A 6,674-nucleotide genomic window follows, 5' to 3' on the forward strand; every position below is an offset into this window, starting at 1 on the left:
TATGCGTCCGTTTGAGAGCTGTTACGTGCCGTAACGTGTCAGTCCTTACCCTTTTTTCCTGCAATCTTCGTCGCACCGTCACATCTTCCGATCCAGACGGTACCCGTGCAAACAGACCTTGGATCCGTTTCCTCGAGCCGAATTTTGAATATCACCAGTCCTAGACAAACACATCCCTGAACGCAATGATCGACTGACGCAACGATAAGACGATTTCATCCCAAGCCTTTTTTCATTCATTCTGACCTCAGGCCTCCAAAGAGTGACTATCGCGAGTGTTCCACCTTCGCGTCCCTAACCTGCCGGTCATTTTTCCCGGCTGCTTTTCGCCATGCGACGTCGTGTTTTTGCTCCGTAATCAGCTGTTTTGACATAAACTTCAGACTGGCCGCTGGCGGCTTCATCAAGGGGGCTTTTCGCGAGGTAAACGGAATTTTTGATTTGTGTGGCGAGGGACTTCAAACGCGGAGGATACGGGCAAGCGGGCGGGAGCCGCGCGAACTCGCTTGCGGCGAGTTGAAAAAGCGCGCGGGAGTTCGCGGAGGATTAATGTGTGACAGGCCGAAATTAATTTAGATTGTAGATCATAATTCATTACGACTGCGACCGCTCTGATTTACTAAAGTTGGCTCGCTCTCTTTCTCTCGCCGTCGTCCTTCTCTCGGCTACATTACACGGTTAAAAGGAAGATTCGGTTAATCATGCGAACGCTATTCGCAGGTGATATAGTGACATGTCACCCGAGTGTATCTATAATTGAGAACGAAAGCAGTTTGAGATGATAATTATTCGCGCAAAATAATGCTGTTTCGTGATAATTTTCAGCAAATATGTTTCCTATGCCGAAATCTAAAGGAAGAGAAGGCCGTTTTTGTGCCCCTTTCTGATTTCCGTTAAACAATTTCTTTTTGTATTGTATAATCATTGGGAATGTCAAAAGTAATTATTAGATGAGAAAGAACTCGATCGGGAGGGGACTCGATCAGAAATGGCCTTATTGACCCTCCTCCTTTGATAAATCTTTAAATAACTCTTTTCTCTCCCCATCTCTCACTTTCTCTCTCTCTCTTTTCCTCTGGGAAAAATTTTAATATCATTTAGAATTTCAAAAAGTATATTTTTATATATTTCTGTTTTATATCGATATTATTTACGGAGGGAATTTTAAAGCAAAGTTTACAATATAACTTTCCTAACCGAATAACACGTGTCCATTTTGCCTTTATTTATTATATTTTCAAGTTTCACATATGCTGTTGATATTTCAAATTTTGACCTCGAGAAATATAATATCTTTTTTTTTTATAATACAAATTTTAAATAAAGAATAAATGTAAAATTTAACAGGATCCTTTAGATTGTTCTTTTATCGCCGCAGGAAACTTGATTAAAAATATTGTGTGTTTAATTAAACAGATAGGAAAAGTTGCTATGTTATTGGTTATTGTTCTGTTAGATAAAACTTCGATTTTAACATGTAGCACTTGATCGGAATAGTTTTGACAAGTCGAGGCCAGTTTTCCTCGACGTTAGTGTTCAACGATAACGTATAAACTGAAGACAGAGCTTTAGCGGAGGAAATTTGACGACCGAAAACAACGGTATAATTTGTTTTCGTGCGATCCCCTAGGAGAAATGAAAATGATTTCGTCGAAGATTTGCGAAGTGTGCGAGAGAGCGTCGATTGGGGAGTCTCGAAAGTTCCTCTCGAATGGCTCAATCTTTTCGACGAAGATAAACGCCCTTAATTCCCGCTACACCCTTTTCCGACTGAAAGGACCGGCTGAAAAAATACCCTATAAATAATTTGATAGTGACCTGGAAGTCCTCGTTCGAAGCGCGCATTCTGAGGAATGGCGATTATCGTGGTTCGACGAACGTCCAAGGAGCGAGTGATAAAACAAAATCGTGTCGGCGATGTTGAGCTGAAAGAAGTGAAAGCGTTACATATCGGCTGGAAAAATATTTGAATCACAAATATCGGGTCAAAGCGGTGTACGCTCCGAGAGCCTTCGCGATATCTCGTTGTTCAAACCGTAAGAAAATAAATCTACACCGAGTCTGTAAAAGATTCATTTATACTTTCCTCATTAGGTATGCAAATTTTTTTACAGTAAAACACATAAATTATTGGCTACTTAAGGTTAGAATAACATTCGTTTAAGCAAAATTCAACGGTCGAATATTAAAAGGAACAAGGAACATCAATGTCAACAATAAACATCACGGATTTTAAACGGAATTATGTGATTTCAAGTGAATTGATTCTAAATAAAAAAAAATAAAGAAAAACGCGTCAACTAGTATCTCATGGGTGACGTGGAAAACTATTGGCAGAAGGAAGCTTGAAAGCGTTCATGGCCGCGATAAAGCTGTTACTTTATTTCGAAGCGCCTCTACATCCACAATTCGTGCGCGAACTACGAAGCCGATGTCCACAGTCCTTTGGTTCTGTTCCATGCTATGCGCACGATTTCTTGGTTCTGTTCTGTGTTGTGTTTACAAGTAAGGCCATTTAGTTAAATAAGGACGGACAATTTGTCCGTCTTCATCTAACCATTTGTAATATATGTGTATACATATATTTTATATATAAATATTTTTCCATACTATTATTATTTTATTCTTTTTTTAATGTTCTGAAAACATTTTTATAATATGCTATGAATATTATGTGAAATATAATAATGTACATATAACATCGATAGAACATTCCTGTAATATTAAAAAATATTACATAACATTCTTAGAATATTATAGGAATATTCTTTTAATATTGAACAATATTCATATAATATTCAAAGAATATTACGCGCTTATAAGGATTTTGTTGCCTAAACGGGAAAGCGAGTCAGAGTGCTATTTAAAATCCTTCGTAAATTCCGGTGAATGCGTTCGCAAAATTTGATTTTTCAGATCAGCTCCCAATTACTTTCATTTACCGACGCGCACCGGTAACGATGGGAAAGGACAAGAACACGTGTCGAGCTTTCCAGAGGAGAAGGGGGGGGGGAGGNGGGGGGGGGGAGGGGATTCGCCTAAACGCACCGTGGTCGATATTCCGGGGTAGCAGCGGAATCGCAAATTCACATTATTCCGAGTGCGCGAGCACTTTGTAACTGGCGGCGACATATCGACGTAACGATCGATAACGACCGGCATCGAGACCGATACACACGCTACTTTCCGTACGTCAATCGCGCCGTTAATTGAACAGTTTGCAAATTTCTTAGAGATAAAATCAACGGAGGAAAAACACTTGAATTTTCAACGCTCCGAACTTTCAACACTAAGAGAAAAATTCTAATTGCTGTAAAATGGAATCTAATAAAACGATGAAAAGTCTGTTTTAAAGTGAAGCGAGGTTACAAAAAGTTTAGGAATGCCCAAACAGCAATTACCAAATTATATTCCTGTGCATTAAACGACGTCTATGAGCACGTGAGATCGTTTCAAAATAATTATTATAGGAGCACATTTATATAATTATTCACGAACGATGTGAAAAAGGTGTCTTACAGAAACGCTGAAAAATAAATCACGATTTCCGCGAAATAATGAGATATTTAGCCCGATGTTTGATTAATAAATACATTATGATGACTCATCATGCCGAGGTGCTCGCTTCGATCCGATATTTACGAGATTTCGAATATTTTTCCAGTCAACGTCTTCGCGTCATGCAACAACGGCGAATTTGGTATTTCGCAATAGACTCGAAAAACATAGCAAGCATGCGCTCCCTCGCAAATGATTTTCTCGACACGTCGAATTTTCAGGCCGTGCGAGATTTGCGCGATCTAGGGAAGCTGCGCGATCGGATGTAGCGACAATCGCGGATCTGCCCAGCGCGATATCGCGGGAATATTTTATTCGACGAGGTGCTACCGCATGGGAGAACGAATAGGGGGAGACGAGGGGGAAAGGAGTTTTGAGTTATCGCGATACGTCCGGCGAGAAAGTATAATACACCGCCATGCCCGACGGCGAGGAAGAGAATTTACTGACTGGACGATAAAACGGCGATACCTTCGACGCCACGTAGATGGGACGTGCGACAAACCAGTAACGCGGGATCAATGGTCCACGGAATTTTTCGAAACGTCGTTAAATTCCGCACATGTCAGCAATGTTCCGCGCACGCCGCCGCCGCCGCCGTTGATACGCTCGCCTTTTCATACACGCCATTATTTTTAATATCGCCGACACGGACAGCGGTGTAAGCGCTTTTCACCTGATCCGCGCGCGAAATCGACGTGATTTAATTTAGGGCCAATACTCTGCTCTGCCTTCGCGTTAGGAACGTTTACATCATGTAAACCGCGCCGGCGGAAATCGAAGCAAACGAACGGTAATATCATTTGCGCGATATATCGACACTTTAAACGAAACTCGAAATATTGTGTATTCTTACCGTGCTCGGAACTATTGTTCTCTCTCTCTCTCTCTCTCTCGAAATGAGAAGAAAGACGTTAAGACGTCGATGGTTATACGCATTACGAGTGATTCGCGAAAACATTTTCAGTAATTAAATTTCCTCTTCGGTGAAATGCTATTGAGAAGGGAAATATGGATATTTCTAAACGCACACATATGTGTCAGTGTCCTTAGAAACGTGGTTAGAAAAATTTAGAAAAGTTTAGTTACCAAGATTACAGAGATGCTTCAAAGTGGGAAAATGAGAAAATCTCGACGGATTCGATTCAGGCTGAAGGGAAGGCCGGATTTCCGAAGAGGAGGAACCCTGCTAATTGTGCTTATTACACACACATCCTGTAAAATATTTCCCGTTAGTCAGAAAAGTCGATGTCCGCGAGGTAACTCGTGAATTAATGATAACAGCGTAATACGAATGCGTATCATCGCGCGGCATTTGCGCAAGGGATTTGCCCGTCGTTGCTTTCTCGGCCGACGGGAGTTCCCCGTAATAAAAATGATCGCTCGATGGTCGTAAAGAGAAATGAACACCCCCGACGTACATCGCATGTTTCTGGATGGCCGTTCGATCCGCCGCCGGGCGGCCAGATGGAGCGGACAAAGAAGGGCGAAACGACGTGCTCTTTCTGCGGCAATCTGTAACTTCGCCATTCCGGCGTTAACAACCCGCCAACACGAAGAGGGTCTCGTTGTGCCTCACGACCTCCACAACTCTCCTGATCTTCGACTGCCTTGTCTCTTGCTTCACTCCCCCTTTTTTGTTCCGCTTCCCCGCTTTCTCAAAATTCATCCGGTTTCTCCTTTCGAAATACGACGTTTCGAATAAACAGTCTTAAGAGGTCAAAAGAGGACGGCAAAGAAATAGGACGGATAGAGATAGAGAGAAGTTAGGAAAGAGAGGGATAGTAAAGGGAAAGTGCTTCTCTTACAGAATCCATGCGACTAGTTACAGGCTGACGTGATGTGGTATCTGACTCTCTTGGGTGACCGCAATCACTTTGCTCGCTCAACAAATGTTCCTTGATGAGATCGATCCGAAGTCAGAAGTCGACCGATACCAGTGTCGAAGGGTCGAGTTCGGTTTACAGGGAGTTGGTGTATGAAATTACCCGGGGACGGATTAAAGGAGATTGACCCTTGTATCGCGTCGGGTCGCTAACCTGCGTGCGTGCGAGCCGTGCGCTGACAATGTTCTGCGCCACAATGTTCTGTGCGCGCGGTGTCTTGGATGTGTTTTTTAACGTGTATTGGTATATGTATTTTGCCGCTAAAACAGCGAAAACGGAAATTAAAGATATCATCAGGATAAAAATAAGGGTGGATTATATTATTATCGTTGAAATTAAATTAATTTTTCTCTCTCAGCTCTTACTATGTAGTGTAATTAGGCTTAACTATAAAAAGGCTTAACGTAATATTTCAATTCGAGGAGGAAGAGGTTATTTTTGTACGGCCGCCGGCGTTTCTTGTGTTACACGATGTGTCGCATCGATTATCGTCGACAACACCGTGTGATCGTTTCGAATTTTACCGGTGATTCATTCGCATACATCTCGCAGGTACGTGGAAGGAACGTTAGAGGTAACAAAAACTTCTTTGAAATCTTTTTCAAGTTCTTATATAAATACACTCTCGCGCCAGCGAGCCGATTGCGAGAGTAAACAAAAAGTAATACTCATTTCTCAATACTCTTCTCTTTTTAATATGTCAATTTATCCGCGATAAAGTCTCACCAATGTGTCGATTAAATGCGACTAAAGCGATTAAATAAACGATGTTACATACACACGCACGTATACACACTGAGAGAAAAGTATCTAAAAATAGAAAAAATATTGGATCGGTGGATTAAAAATATATTTATTTATACCAATATACGTATTTTAACACCGAATGAAAATTCTTTTCAAATGAAAAAAAAAATATATATTTTCTTATACTTTACAAAAATAAATAAAGATGAATTATATTTGTAGTATTTACGGATTAATATTCATAACTGATAAATTAAAAGATCAAACGATTGTATAAATTTACATTTATCGACGTGTCTTCGCGACATTGTAAGCAAACATTTCGTTCGAAATCTTCGGGGATTTTTATCAGTTAATGTCCTCGTTTACTACGAGTAGCGCGAGTTTATAAATATCGCTAACAGAAGAAGTGAACCGGCCGGGATAACGAAGTGACCCGCGAAGAAAAAAAACTGAACGCTTTTACCGCGACATTGTGCGCGC

Source organism: Dinoponera quadriceps, unplaced genomic scaffold (genome assembly GCF_001313825.1).
Source record: "Dinoponera quadriceps isolate SergipeBrazil2010 unplaced genomic scaffold, ASM131382v1 scaffold566, whole genome shotgun sequence".
NCBI lineage: Eukaryota > Metazoa > Arthropoda > Insecta > Hymenoptera > Formicidae > Dinoponera > Dinoponera quadriceps.